The sequence below is a fragment of the Cavia porcellus genome, unplaced genomic scaffold (assembly GCF_034190915.1).
Source record: "Cavia porcellus strain 051 isolate PalLab524CR breed Dunkin Hartley unplaced genomic scaffold, mCavPor4.1 scaffold_4, whole genome shotgun sequence".
NCBI lineage: Eukaryota > Metazoa > Chordata > Mammalia > Rodentia > Caviidae > Cavia > Cavia porcellus.
In genome coordinates this window covers 110,756,462-110,772,683 of record NW_026947487.1, presented here as the reverse complement: position 1 = coordinate 110,772,683, position 16,222 = coordinate 110,756,462, and the positions used below count along the sequence as shown (strand labels likewise).

Below are 16,222 nucleotides of genomic sequence, written 5' to 3'. Positions count from 1 at the left end.
ATTATCTAGTTACTCTCTTTTGCCCAAGCAAATAAAGAGAGCTCATTTTGTGTTCTGCAAGATTAAGATTTTACTTCAATGGAAAATACATAAAAAGAAATATAATAGGCTAACGGGAATCACAAAGGATTTATTATTATTGTAGCATTACCTGTAGTGACAATGACACCATTACACCGCCTGAAACCCCCAGGTTTCCTAGGTGTGGAGTAGGTGGGGAGCAGAGGTCACACAAACTGCATTGTAACTCAGGTACTGGTCATGACTGTGCGTTTAAAGCTCTGAGCATTTTTTTAGAGTTTATACTCGGTATTTGCTGAGTAAAATTTGGCCTTGAAGGTATTTCTAAAATCTCCATTTAACAGTATTTAAAATCAATATTTGCAGAACAGATATTGACAATTACTAGTACAGCAAAGAAATGTGTTTCCTAATTAAGCCTACCATCAACCGCCCAAATTAGAAGCACATATCATACACAACATGAGGCGCTTATTAAAAACCCAGGGATTGGTCACTCATTTAACAACCCAACGGTGTAGAACTTTTTAGAGTTACACCCCTCATCTCATAGGTTTTTTTCTTTTTTTCCTTTTTAAAAATTCCATCTTAAAACAGCACAGAGGAAACACTTGTTTTCACCTAGGTGAGACATGGTGAAATTCCCAGTCTGTACTTCTGGAAGCCTCCTGACACGATGGACAGGAGCGGTTTCCTGCCCGGGGTCCAGTCTCCCTGTCCCCCCTGGCTGCCCTCCTGTATGAACACACTGTGTTCTTCCACAGGCCAGGGATCCATCGCAGACCATGGCATCCACTTCGATCGCATCTCCTTCTCATCTAAAGCTGCTTCCTCTCCGTCATCTATTCAGTCAGTATTTGTGTGTCAGTTCTAATGACGTCTGAAGGTCTAAGGCCCTGCATCGTGATTTTAAAAGGGGAAATTTTCAGATAGTCCGTTGGGGTTTCCAGAGTGGGAAGAAAAAATTGTCCAAAACCTTTCAAGTCAGAACACACAACTGGCATCCCAGTGAATTTTCTGGGCACAACCCAGCCTGCATGAGCCTCCCCTGAGGCATCCCAAGGCACTGGGTCAGGGTAAATGTAAATTTTACTGAGGGCATTCTGGGGTGCTCATCCGTGATCTTGTGATCACAGATACAGTGTTCATGACCAGCTGAGTAATGCTAAAAATTGTAGTGTTTGGCTATTCACATTTAAAACATTTCTTTTATTACTAGATGCCTAATATCAGTTCCATATCTTGCCCATTTTATATTTCAACCACTATCTCATTCTTAAGTGTATTACGAGCCATATATCTACGCCACACCTTTAGCTGTAACTGCTTGACCACGTCCCCTCTCTTATATTTTCCTTTCTCATAAAGACTTCAGTAAAGCCTTCATTTTATATAAAGCCACAGAGTTGGAAAGGAAGATGCAAAAGAGGGAAAAAGCCACAACTTGGCCAGAGAAATGAAAACTAAAATATTCTCGTTAATGAATTATTTTATTAATAATCTCTGCTACATTATTTTATTAATAATCTCTGCTACATGTGCCCAGAGCTCTGCTGTGCTTTGGGAGGAAGCGACAGTTCTGCCTGAGTCAGGTGATTTACAGCCTGCCCTGCCTCCTGGCCTCTCCAGCTGGTTTTCAAGGCTCTCAATCAGAAGCTACTGCATGGGTCATATATTTTTAGATATAGAACTAGAAGAAAGCAGTACTTTTTATTATATGTTTTAAAATAACATTTACCCATTAAACTTGCCAATTTTTATAAACATATTCAAAATTGAGTTCTCTTCAACTTTATTTTACACTTGATTCTAAATCGGCATTGATAGAAAATAAGGTCTGAGAAAAATACAAGAATGAGACAGTTAAAACACAGAAGTATGAGACAATGGTTATTAAAATTAAAAAAAAATTTGAATGAAAATTCATACAAAATAGCCTTTTAACGTTCCTGACTGAGTTACATAATGGTTTAGTCACAACACTGAAAATGTCGCTCCTTTACAGAGCTGGAGTTACAGTAGTAAAATTGGCAAACACTTGTCAGTACAGTGGAGATTTCCCTTACATGTCATATTTCTGGTTACAACAATTACATCATAATTAGTATAAACAGGAATTTTTATGACTGTCCAATAAAGATGGTCAGCCTATTATATGGAATGCAAATAGTGAATTAGAAACAGAAAAAAGGAAGTAAAAACATTTTTGTACCACAAAAAATCTCATTTGGTCTTAAATCAGAGCCATTCCAATGAATTTTGGCCTAAAACTGTCAATATATCTGATATTACAATTTAGAAGCATCTGACAGGAAATAAGAAAAAAAAATTAGAAGCTAGCTCTTTATTAGCTGAAGATACAGCATGAGTTCTAACATGTTTTATGTAGAATATTGATATTAACTAAAATAAATCATATCTCAAATCAGTTGACTTAGAAAAATGCAAAACATTTTTAAAGTGATTAACTAGTCACTAATTTTTTTCACTGAGTTTGCAGTTGGAAGACTACTAATATTTGCATATAATATACTTCAGAAAATTATAGAGATATAAAGTATATTATATTATAACTTGAATTATAAGTCTAGGTGATTTTTAGAAGAAGTATAGAGTTTTGTATTTTTACATTTTATCTTAAATGCAGTAATCGTTTCTTTGATTCTAATTTTCTCTAACAACCAGTTATGACTTAGTACATGACCACTGTCTTTCATCTCCTCATTTTTCCAAATTCTGTTTGAATGAGTAGAAAGAATAATATTATGATTCAATTTATGTAAATGGGTCTATAGTCCTCACCCCCTCACCATCCCCCACCCTGTTTTAGAATTTCATGTCATTATAAAGCACCATAACAAAAGACCATCACCGAAGATACTTAAAGATACAGAGTTTTGCAAACCTTGCCATTCTTTTTTACTCGTTCCAGGTCACATTCAAGTGGGTATTCAGGCTAAAGGGAACATTATCCCCTGAGAATGACAGGAAGAAAAATGAACAGAACTTTTCTCCAATAATTGGTGAAATATTATAACTTGAAGAGGAGTAATTATTACTTGGTAAATTCCACATTTTTAGGTGGAAGAAGAAATAGATCCAGTGGGATCAGCTCAGTCAGTTGGGACTGTTAAAACTGTTAAAAGTCATTCTAAGCCACCCCAGAAACTGTGAGGTCTTGCACAGCATTGTGGCCTCCTGCTCACTGAATGCCCTCACTCTGTCCCTTCTCCTGTGAACCATGCCTTCTCTTTGCTTTTGCACAGTTTCCACAGCACATGTGTGTCACAGCGATAAAGGAGAAATATTACAGCAATGAGCTACATGGCAGGTGTGCCGAGTTCCTGTCCCCTGACATTGAAGAATGAATCCAAAGGAAAAAGGGGGTTCACATTTACTGAGACTAAGCTCTTGAGACACAGCTGGGGCCCAGAAGCAAGTGGTCACTGAGAACCTCTCTCAGAAGTAGTTATACAGGCAGAGTTACAATGTGAATCCAACACACTGACACCAACCTGCAGTACTCTGAGTACAGCTATTTGTCTAGTATTGATCCGGCAAGGAAGTGGCATCACCTGGTCCAGTAAAGCCCAGAGAAACATCAGTCACTCAGGTGGGTGAGCAGAGCACCGGGACCCATCTCTTCCCCTAAAGGCCTTTGTTCTTCCCATGAACCCTCGCTCTGTGACCGACTTCCCTGCAGGATTATGTTATTTATATCTTTTTGAGGACTTAAGTCATCCCTAGATCGCAAGGAAAATGAGAAAAGCATCTTTATATCCAAAATATTTGGATGCCTGTGTAAGTACGGCACTGGAACATCTGTTCAATCAAGAAAGCTCACTTGGCCTCCTGTCAGATGTAAATGGAGGAGCAGGAACAGTGTCTTTTGGACTGTCATTCCCATATGTAAATGAAGAATGAAGACTAGCATTATCAGCTCCTGGCCTTGCTCTACCTAGGGGACCTCAGCCCCCATGTGACAGAGGTGATGTTCTATGAACAGGTCAACCCAGCCAGGTCCATCTTCTCCATCCGGGCCTGCAGGGACACAATCACCAGCCACTCCCTGGGCTACATGTGTGTGAACTTCCAGCAGCAGCTGACACGGAGCTTGCTTTGGACACCATGAATTTTGATGTTATAAGGGTAAGCCAGTACACATAATGTGATTTCAGCATGATTCATTATTTGCAAAAGTGGAGCGGGCAACATATTCATTAAAACCTGGGACAAATCTATTCATAATAAAACACTGCATGATACATTTTCTGGTCTTGGTAACATCCTTTCATGTAGGGTGGTTTGTGATGCAAATGGTTCCAAGGGCTATGGATCTGTACATTTTGAGACACAGGAAGCTGCTGAAAGAGCTACTGAACAATGGGATGCTGCTAAATGATCATAAAGCATTTGTTGGATGATTTAAGTCTTGTAAAGAATGAAAAGCAGACATTGGAGATGGAACAAAAGAGTTCACCAAAGTTTACATCAAGAACTTAGGAGAAGTCAAGTACAATGGATGCCTTGAAGATCTCTTTGGAAAGTTTGCAGCTGCCTGATGATGCACAGAAAGCTGTGGATGAGAAAAATGGAAAGGAGTTCAATGGGAAACAAATTTACGTTGGTTGAACTCAGAAAAAAAAAAAGTGAAATGCCAGATGGAATTTAAGTGTGCATTTGACCAGATGAAGCAAAATAAGATCATCAGAAACCAGTGTGCTAAACTTTATGTGAAAAATCTTGCTGATGGTGTTGATGGTGAACATCTCCGGAAACCCTTTGTTCCCTTTGGTACAATCACTGGTGAAAAGGGTGTGATGGAGGGTGGTGGCAGCAAAGGATTTGGTTTTGTATGCTTTTCCTCCCCAGAACAAGCCACTAAAGCAGTTACAGAAGTGAATGGCAGAACTGTGGCCACCAAGCCACTACATGTAGCTTTAGTTCAGCGCAAAGAGGAGAACCAGCTCACCTCACTGACCAGCATATGCAGGGAATGGCGAGTGTCTGAGCTGTGCCCAGCCCTGTAATCAACCCCTACCAGCCTGCCCCTCCTTCAGGTCACTTCTCAGCAGCTGTCCCACAGTCTCCCCTCCATGCTGGGTGCTATCCTCCTAGCCAAACTGCTCAACTAAAACCAAGTCCTTGCTGGACTGCTCAGGGTGCCAGAACTCATCCACTCCAGAACATGCCTGGTGCTATCCGCCCAGCCGCTCCTGGACCAGCATGAGACCATCTTCTTCATGGGCTCCATGAGTCATGATGACACAGCAGGCTGTGAATACAGCACAGACAGGGGGTCCACGTCCTGCAGCTGCTGCCACTGCAGCTCCTCCTGCTGTCCATGCTGCTCCCCAGTATAACACACTGTGGGAGTCAGCAGTCCTCAGCAGCATCTCAGTGCAGAGCCCCAGGTTCCCATGCAGCAGCCTGCTGTTCATGCGTCAGGTCAGGAAACTTTGATGGTTTCCATGTGGGCATCTCCCCCTCTCCCCCAAGAGCAAAGACAAATGTTGGGCAGATGACTGTTTCTGCATATTCAAGCCATGCACCCTACTCTGGCTGGTAAAATCACTGGCATGTTGTTGGAGATCAATGATTCAGAGCTTCTTCACATGCTCGAGTCTCCAGAGTCTCTGTGTTCTAATGCTGATGGAGCCGCAGCTGTGCTGCAAGCCCACCAAGCTGAAGAGGCTGCCCCGAAAGCAAGGCCACTGGAGCTCCCACTGTTTAAACTGACCAGGGACCATGAAAAGAAACTTGAAGAAAAATATCTAAACACTGAAAAACTTTAAATACTACCCCAAATTCACAAAATATAAAATAAGTTTAAAAAGGAAAGAAAACTGAATCTTATGGACCAAGCAAAGGCAAGGTCTAGCAAACAACACTAGTCTTAGATTACTTGATTTAAAAGCACACATACACACATACAAAAAAAAGTAAAATACTTAAAACAAATTAATGCTTTTTCAGCAAAGTGCAAAATTTAAAGAATTCCTGTCTTTAATTTTGTGATTCTTTACTATAGAGAAGTTGAGGATGTCAGTTCTGTTTAAGTAACAAACTTGGTAAGTGAGCAAAGAAACAGAATTTAGATTTTAAAACTTTTGCATTAATAAAAATTCCTTAAACAGTGAAAAAAAAAAGACTAGTATTTTCTGATTGGTCATGAGAACAGCCTCAGAATCAAATGAAGGATTAGTAATATCGCTTTCTGGTTGGTCCTGTGGGCAACACGGAGGGGCTGGAAGCCTGAAAGTATTTGGGGTCCTGTGTTCTGTCTACATATTCTCTTATAGGAAATATGTTTCTCAGACTGGTCAGCCCTGGGTTTTTATGATTTGTAACACATTCTACCCACATCGGTATCTTCTACCTCAATTTCAGAAAGGCTGTGTTTTTATGCGGTATTTAGACTTCTTTGGCCAGAAAATGGTCCCCATTGCGATACTGTGGGGGATGACAAAATCCTATGGATATTGTGTGAGTGCGTGTGCGTGCTTCTGCGTGTATTTTATATATATATATATCAAAAAGATGCTTTCACTTGATATTTACTGAATTCTTCCCAGCACACACATAACCATATTTCTTTTCTCCAGGCGGTCTCAATTTTTTTTTTTTATCTCAACTGCCTATTTAAAAAATCTTTAATAAGTATGCATTTCTAAAAATTCAAAGAGAGTTAGACATAAAAGATTTTTAGAGTCTCAAAGACTTTAAAAATCCTTGTAAGGACACCAAAAGGTCCGAACCACAGCAATCATCCTGTCCTCCAATTGCACAAATGTAGCTATTATTGCCAAAGCTTTCCAGTGTTTCTTCTTGCTTGGGCCCTGAGAACTACACTCCTTCACACGATGTTTGAGAGCATAAAGGATGGAGAAGACGTCTGTGTTCTTTGCAAAGGCAGAGGGTCCTGCTTTCTTCCCCAGAGAGGTTCTGGGCATGTGGACACAAGTTTGCCTCACAGATCTGCTGTATTGCCTGGAGAACACAAAGGCAACAGCAAATAATTTAACCATAGCAAATAATTTAAAGTGATAAGGGCAATTAGGAGGTGAGAAGAAGTAAAGGAAGACGAATGAATGGAGAGACACCATCCAAATGGCTACAGGCTGAAGAACCAGATAGTGAAATAGTCTGGGAACATCCCTGGTGATAGTCACTAAATATTTAAAGAAGGTGGGTGTCCGATGTTTAATTTCAAGTGTGTGCCTCACTGGCTCTCTCCTAAATCCTAAACTTTGCACAAACCTAGTAGACACACACTTGCTGTAAGCAAGGCTTTGTTGTGTTTTAGCAATTATATAGAAGGTGAAAATATATTTCTGAGCTGATCCCAGGAAGGACAGACACCAGTATGTTCAGGACACTAAAATGATCACAATACATACAGTGTCACTGACGAGCCAGAGGTGACCACAATAGTCATTTCTACTCAGGAAATAACAGAGATTTGGAAAAGCATTTTGGACATTCAAAAAGACAAGCTTTTGTGTTTTTCTGGCAGGGATGCACCAGCTGACATTTAGGTTACCCGGGAAGTGATAAACAGAAGAGTGGTTTACATGATAAAATGGGGCCATCAAAATCAAAATGTAATTGTCTGTGGCTCCTGGCAGCCTGGATTACAGAACAGAAGGGAGCTGAACAGAAGCCAGATCTGGGCAAACAGCAGCCAAGCAGCCCTGAGGAGCTCAGTCACCTGCTAGAGACACTGGTCAGTCAGCCTGAGTCTGCCTTGGAAGGAGGCAGGAGACTCTGGGTTTGGGAACACAAAGGGGGTGTGAGGGTATGAGGAAGCTGCTCAGTGAGCTGTGTGCAAGGCCACTTCCATGATCCTGTGCTGCCTTTCACAATGCTTTGCAGGCTACCCCATTTGCTGGTCCACATCTGATATCCTCTCCAGGCCCACAGCTGACCTCAGAAGGACAGTAGTTTGTGCAGTGGACCACACACCTGATACAGGGGAAAAATATAACTCCAGAAATATTTGATGCCAGATACACCAGCCTCTCATGTTCTCTGAAATTGAAGAATGAATTCTAAGGAACAGTGGAGGTTAAAAATAGGAAAAATTCATGGGAGATAGCTCCTTAGAGACAAGAGGGGACCCAAAAGTGAATCATCACAAACCTCACTTCTCAAAGGACGTTTTATAGAGAAAAATCATGAGGTCGCTACAAAATCATGAGGTGGGCACATGAGTCAAAACTATGATCAATCAATAAGATTACAAGTAGAGTCGCATAGGTAATACTGATCCACTGAGGAAGCAGGACATGATGCAAGTGTGCAGGGAAAGAGCAAAGACCCTGCCTGGCCTAGGGGCACACACCTGTAATCCCAGCACTCTGGAGGCTAAGGCAAGGGGATCACTATGAGTTCAAGGCCAGCCTGGGCTACAACGCAAGTTCAAGTTCAGACTGTACCACGTAGTGAGACCCTGTCTCACAAAAGCAAAAACAAGAACAAGAACAAGGGCAAAGAAGAACAAAGACCTTTGTAGGAAGGGATGGATCAGGAAGTCCTGGTCACCCACCTGGGGACTGATGTCTATCTAGACTTCACTGGACTAGGAAATTTCAGTTATAGTATAGGCATCAATTTATTGTCTTTTTCCTGGCTAAGCATGTAGGCCTGGTCATTCTATCTTTATCTTGAGCGGCTGGCCTTCAAAAGATGCACCACCAGCCACAATGTGATGTGTTCTCATCTATGCCACTGACTCCCTCGAGAGCCCAGCCCTGTCTGACTGCTGACAACATTTCAACCTAACAGAGCTGCCTATTAGAGAACTAACTATCATGGCTCAAGCATCATAGGCAGCCACATTAGAAATTCACATGCAGTTAGAGGGACTGGGCTGTCAAATGAAGAAAAAAAATAAAGGCATCAAAATTGTCACTGGATGCACATCTAAAGACCAGGTTTCAGGATAAACATGTAATGCAGACCTACAAGCCTCCCTAAGGGATTAGCTAACTTGGAATTATACTATAACTAGCATCACCTGGTCCAGTAAAGCCCAGATAAACAGCAGTCAATCAAGTGGGTGAGCAGAACACCTGGACCCATCCCTTCCCCAGAATGCCTTTGTTCTTCCCATGTACCCCTGCTATGTGACCATCTTCCCGACTAGATCAATATTAGACAAGCAGCTATACTTGGAATGCTATAGGTAGATGTCAGTCTGGCCAGGTTGTATCCACATTGTGACTTTGCTGCATCAACTATTCCTGGAAAAGGATCTCACTTCTGAAACCCCACCTGTCTCTCAGGAGCTAACTTTCAATAAATCTTAACCTCCTTTGTCCTTTGGGAGTCATTCTTCAATTTCAGGCGACAGGAACTCAGCACACCTGACATCTAGCTGATTGGACGTTCTATTTTTCCCTATATCACAAGAACATGATCAACAGGGATCCTTGCCAAGATTAAACTCTCTTTACATTACTCTGAGCCCTTCTTTTGACTAGAATTTGCCCTTGATTTACCTAAACTGTATCATCCTGGATTATGTGATCATCCTTGATATGTGATCAAGTTATTCATCCTACCTTTTATGTGGAAGCTGTCAGCTTTAGCAGAACATGGTTAAGAATCTCTCCACTTCTGCTGTTTCTCAGTACTTTGGTATCCACTGCTCCCTTCCTTCTGTTCCTTCACTATCAGTACTCACTAGTTCTTGTCTTTGCAGTTAGACACAATTTCTCTCCCTTGTTCACTAGCCTAGAGTAACATTTTTGTTACCATTTGTTTTGGTTTGTGCCTAGGTGTCCCCTCAAAGTCTCATGCAGTCATGGGGACAGGCCTTTTGGGGAGGTAGCTGAATCTAGAGTAAGTGGCTAATTTCACAGTGCAACACTAGGACTAAGGGTGTGAGCACCACACCCACCCTAAGGCAGGGAGCCTGCATACACTAGAATGGACAGAAGTAGACTTGGCCTCTCTCCTCTTACTGCTTTTGCTGTCTTTTGCCCTCATGAACTGTTGCTCCTCTGTTATGTGCCACTCTGCCTTGGAGCCAGAAATTATGGGCTGAAAACCTGCACAATCTGTGAGCTACTAAACTGCTCCTTCTTAATAATTTTGGGCATTGGGTATTTTGTCTCAGCAATGAGAAAATAACTAAGACACCATTTTAATAAAAGTCATGATAATTTTTCTTTAATATCATTCATAGGAGAGCCCTTTCTTTGCAGCACGTCAGTGGATGTTCTTTGTTTCGTAACAGCTACTGTTTGCCCACATCCCTTCAACAAGAGAAGATGAGTAAGCAGGAATTGGAGAACATTCTAAGAGACTCCTGGGTCTGTGGGATGAAGAAGCCTGAGCTTGTACCTCTTCCTCCTACCATCATGCCTTGATGGTTGAACCTGCTCACACTGAGATCAGCCACTCTACAATGGTCTTCTGTCCCTCACTTGCCTTCTAGCCCATGGAATTGGGATCATCAGTGATTCTGAGCATTTCCTCAGTCCAGGGATTGAGCCCAACATCTTTTGAACCCCAGATGAACAGTGTGGGCACAGAGCGCTGGAAGAAGAAGGACCTTCTAGGCTCCTGGATCTCCATCTCCTCCCCAGCCTCCATCCTGCTCAAAACAGCTTGTGTCTCTACTCCAGAAACCCACGAAAATTCTCAAGATTCAGGAATTTTTGCAGTATAGTCATTGTTCAACTAATAGGAAATGACTAGGCGAGGCAAGTGGACTGGGGCAGAAGGCCTCTAAAGGAAACTATGTCCACTATGCCCACTGGAAAGAAAACAGGAAAGAGATGATAAAGAAACAAAAGTGCAGGTTCTAGGGCATGCAAATACACAATGGGGTGCAGTGAGAAAGCTTCCAGGCCCAGAAGAGGGCACAAAAGGCAGGTGATGCTAGTTGGTGACAGAGTAAAGAAGAAACGTCATTTCTAGGCACAGTCGACCCCACCCCCAAGGCCTTTGCAGTGACATCCTCATTGCCAGAGATTCACCCTCCATGTCAGTGCCTCCAGCCTTCCTCAGACCCTGGTCTCTGTACTCAGCCCGCACCACCGCAGATACCAGGATGTAGAGGTGAGGCCTCTGGAGGGAGCAGGACCCTTCTGGTGAGACGAGACGGTGTGAGTCAGGGAAGCTCAGGAGCAGGGCAGGGTAACAGCAAGGAGGCTCTGAGCGCCCCCAGATTCTGCCTGCTCCTGTGGCAAACGTGATGAAAATGAAGTCCTTTGCACCTGTACAGATGTTTAAAATATGAGCCCCTTGAAAGAGTCATGTTTCTTACATTTTTCACAGAAGTTACATGTGCTGACATAGATTTAATCCTGCCTGTCAGAATGAATGATCTGTAACCAACCTGGCTTTGGGGAAGCAACCATCTTGTTCACGTTATGTCTACAATAAAATCTTCCAGTCAGAGTTAGTTGAAATATTTAATAACAATAATGTGATTATTATTGGTGCTCAATAATTATTCTGCGGGAATATGTAGTCTCCACCTATAAATGCAATTGTATTTTACAGCATCTGCTCATCAGTTGATAGGATCATAGGAGTTTCCTTCTTTAGCCTCCTGATGCTGTCAATTACATTGATTTTGAATGTGAAAAACCACGTATACCTGGGAAAAACCACGTATACCTCACTTGATTAGCTGTGTAATCCATTTTATATATTGTTGGAGTAGAGTTCCTTTTTCTTGAGCATGGTTGCTTCTGTATTTATTAAGCATGTTGACCTGTAGTTTGCCTTTCATGTAATATTTTTACTTGACTTTGTTATTTAGGTAATGCTGGCCTTAATGAATCAGTAAGAAAGTGATGACTCTGCTTCTCTTTTCTATCATGGAAGAATTGGCTTAATTTTTTCCTTTAATGTTGGAAGAATTCAGAGTGAAGCCATCTGGATCTGGGACTTTTCTATTCACAGTGTAATTAATCATTGGTTCAACTTATGTGATAGATACAGGCCTATTAAGATTATATTTCCTGTTTGATAAATTTTAATAGTTTGTTGTTTTCAAGAAATTGGCTCATTTCATCGGTTCATGGACTTGGTGGCATAGAATTGTGCATAGTGTTCCTTTTTATACTTTTAATGTCCACCACTTGTAGTGGTAACCTCTTTTTTATTTGTGTTGGAAACTTATGTCCGTGTCTTTGTTTCTTTTCTCTTTTCCCTTCCCCTCCCTTCTCTACCTCATCTCCCCTCTCCCCTCTCATCTTTCATCTCTCTTTTGTTCTTTTTTCTCTCTCCCTTTCTCATCCTTTCCTCCCACCCATTTTCTGTTTATTTTTTTCCCTCCTTTGTTTAGTCCATTGTGTTAGCTTTCTGTTAATGTGACAAAAATGCCTGAATAATCAACGACAAATGAGGAACAGCTACCATTTGGGTTCACTGTTCAGATGTTCCACTCCACGATCTCTGGCCCTCGGGCCTGTGGTGGATCACAAACCGGAGGTCTGCTTGAACACCAGCTGAACTGAGTCAGCGGGTGCTGAGTGTGGATGGTCCAGCTGAGGACTGCGGCCAGCATGAAAGGGAGAAGTGGACAGGAAAAGAGTAGTGTTGTTGTTTGGAGCTGTTGGTTCTCCTGGAGGAGCTCGTTGAGCTTCTTTTTTGATATGAACTTGGCTGTTCTCAATGTCAGAGGAGCTCGGGACCTTGTTATCACTGAGAATGGCTGCGGTGCATATTGGGGGAGCTCCAGTCTCTACTTTGAGCACCACTTCCTGGCTCCAGAGGGAAAGATGTGTACTGTTCAGTCCCTAGGAGAAGCTCATCATCCCGGCTTTCTGATACAAACTCAGCTGTTCTTATCACCAGAGGAGCTCAGGACCTTATTGTCGCTGAGGATGGCTGTGGTACATTTGGGGGGAGCCCTGGTTCTTATTTTAAGGGTCACTTCTTGCCTCCAGGGCAAAACTCTCAACCTACTGTCACGGCTACTTCATCCCTCTGGCATAGATTTCTAGCTTCCACCAATGAATTTTAGGCCTTCTGAGCACAGATCCATGAGACAGATGTGCATGAGTCCTTGTATTGGGCTCCAGGCCTCCATTTGGACTGCATTTTCATGGGCTCTACGTCTTCAGCTGGACTTATGGAGGATATTTAAGTGCCATCCATCCAGGCCCTTGGCTGGATTTTCAAGGTCCTAGGTCTTCAGTATGTGGGCAGATTTCCTGTACTTCCTTGTGTGACCATTATAAATAATACTATAAATTATGTGTCCTGTATGTAATCATTGTCCTTGCAAACCCCTAACTACACTTTTTTTTTTTTTTTTTTTTTTTTTTTTGAGACAGGATCTTGCTATGCAGTTCAGGTTGGCATTGACCCTACTGTGAAACCCAGGCTGTCCTGGAGCTCACATCCATCCTCCCACCTCAACTTCCTGAGTGTTCCAATTACAAGCACGTACCACCAGCCATGGCTAGGGGGAAGGTTGTTGATGACCTACATGGATGAATCCTTCAGCATTTGAGCCTTGGGGTGTGGTCACACCCAACATCTTCTTTTCCCTCTCATGGGTCTGTTTCATGGTGACTTGGGCCAACAAAGGCATCTGCACGCATGCTGGGGTGAGCTCCAGGCCCAGTGCACGGAAGAGACATAGGATGAAGAGAGCGGTGTCTCTGGCTTCCTCCTCCTTCTAGGGGTACACAAGTTCTGAGGGGACAGGCACTACCTTCTCCAAAAAATGCTTGCATGCACTCAGTGAGGAGACTGTTAGACCCCAAGATATTGGTGCAGGTTATTGAGTCTAGGGGATCCCAGCTAGAGTCAGCAGTCTAGACCTTGTCTTTCATTACAGATATCCGGCTTTTGTGCAACTTCCTGGGTGAATATTTAAGTGCAGGGCACATCACTCATGGGGGAAATAATCTCTGAAGTTCTCATGCAAGGGGATTGCAACATTTATTCCCTAGAACTACAGTACCCTCCACCCTCTATCTGCTGTGAGATTTAAAACCCTGGGCTAACAACCTTGGCCAAGGCTGGCTCACAGCACACAGCAGAGCCTGTGGATGAGACAGGGTCAGTAAATACATGGTGTTTGGTCTTCCTTGAACTTGGTAATGGGTGAACACAGAGCACACACAGCCAGTAATTCCCTACAGCAAGGATAAAGTTGAGCTTTTTGACTACATACATATCATATATTATTTATGCTAACATCTATTATTAAGTTTTTCCTTACACAAATATGAATATAGAGTCACTTAAAGATAAAAAATGTTTCCTAAAGAATCTTTCTGTGCTCACTGTTTGTTTCCTACATATGATCCTCTGTATGTGACAAAATAATTGTTTTTCACAGCAGTGGATGCTAGAAATGTCATGCTCATTAATATCCTTTGAGTAAATTAATTAGAATTTAACTCATAGTAAGTTTAGCTTGTAATAGAAATGAGACATATATCAACTCCATACAGACAGCATCCTGTTAAGTCAGGTTACCTTTGGGGGATATTCATCATCTATGAAACAAAAGAAACAAGGATGACAATCCTCACCACCTGGCTAGGCCTGTGACATCCTAAATCTGGAGGCCAGGAACATATGATGTAGGAGAAGCAGCCCTTGCAAAGCTCCTCACCTGGGGAAAGGCATATGGTTACTACCATCTTTGGCTGGACGTAGCATCTGTTTTTCTCAGTTTGTTTCGTAACAGCATATAAACAAAACCCATTCTTGTGAATTTTCAGATACATCAAATGACCCTGATCCTGGAGTTGGTCCACACAAGAAATCACATTACCCTTCATTAGCAGTGCCTGTAGATATGTTTTTAATATGTTCCTACAATATCCTGCTCTCTGCATTTGGTGTCTGTCTTTAATGAGCTTCATAATGACTGGCTTAGGCCATCTGTACTCAAGTGAATTCCAAAGTGTTTCAGGGCACCAGGCAATCAAAATTGACCAATTTAAAAGATGTGAAGGGGCACCATTGATTTTTTAAATGCAATTTTTAAGGATTTTCTGACAGTTTTAATGGTAGTTGGAAGAATGTCAAATTTACCCTTTAGTACAAGAATGGATTAGATACAAGAGGGCAGAGTTGCGTTTTTTTTTTTTTTTTTTTTTTTTTTTGTTTTGTTTTGTTTTGTTTTATCTGTTCACAAACTCATCATGAACTGTGTTTTCTCTAGTTCTATCTTATCTAAGGAAAAAAGGAAAAAAATGAGGGGCCTTCCCAGGTCTTTCTCCATGTTTTCTTAACATTAAGCAGCACACAAGACAAAACACAGTTTATGCTGTTCAAAATCTAGATTCTGTAATACTTAGTAGACTCCATTGAGTACTAAAGTGTATATTTCGATTTTCTGCTATTGAGGATTTCACTTTCAATTTTAAACTTAAGTTATTGAAATGCAATCTAGACTAACTACTAGAATATTGGTATTAGAGAGAAAAAATTACAATATAAACTTTAGTTTTCAAATAGAATGATTATTTTTATACAATTTTAAAAATGTATGTTATAATCTAATTTCATCACAGATTTACTAAACAGTATAAGTATATTAAAATTAAACACTTTGTCACCTATCCATTAGAATTATTTATTAATTTTTTAGATTCTAAAAATACAAAGAAGTTAATCAACATTTTCCTTGTAATAGAAATCATGCTTTTGTTTATGTCACTGTACTGTATTGTTGTATTCATGCTTCTACACTGATAAGATAGGCATTTCTAATATCATTTGCTAGTATTAATACACTGCCTTATGTCTTTAAGTACAAAGTAGAGGTTGGGTGTTTTATGAATTTTTACACTTGCTGCTTCCTCTCCAAATCAACCCTAAAATATCAACATATGTAGCACTTTTGGACTGTATTTATTGTGAGCTCTAATGTCTTCAGAGTAAGTCAGCTACCAAGGTAAAAACAGCACACTAATTCCATTCAGTGGGAAGGGGGAAACCACCAATATTTAATGAGCTTAGTACATATTAAGCTTTTTACCGTAATTAAATTGAAGAACACACTTACTTGCAAAATTAAGAATTTCAAGGAAGAAATATGAAACATCATCTGCTCTAAATAAAGGAATTTCTGCTTGATAAACCAGTTCATATAAATATAATGAGATCTTGAATCCTTTTATGGTTCCCTTAGTCTTGAAGGTCAGAAACCTTTTGGTTACTCATGTTCACGTGAACAGAAGTACAGGGTCATTCTGGTTAAGCCACATTT

General features: G+C 41.2%; 1 pseudogene; it reads left to right on the top strand.

Annotated features, from left to right (window-relative positions):
* The first annotated feature begins 697 nt into the window (after nucleotides 1–697).
* Nucleotides 698–5,755, top strand: LOC134475554 (polyadenylate-binding protein 1-like; annotated as a pseudogene).
* The last annotated feature ends 10,467 nt before the right edge of the window (nucleotides 5,756–16,222 follow it).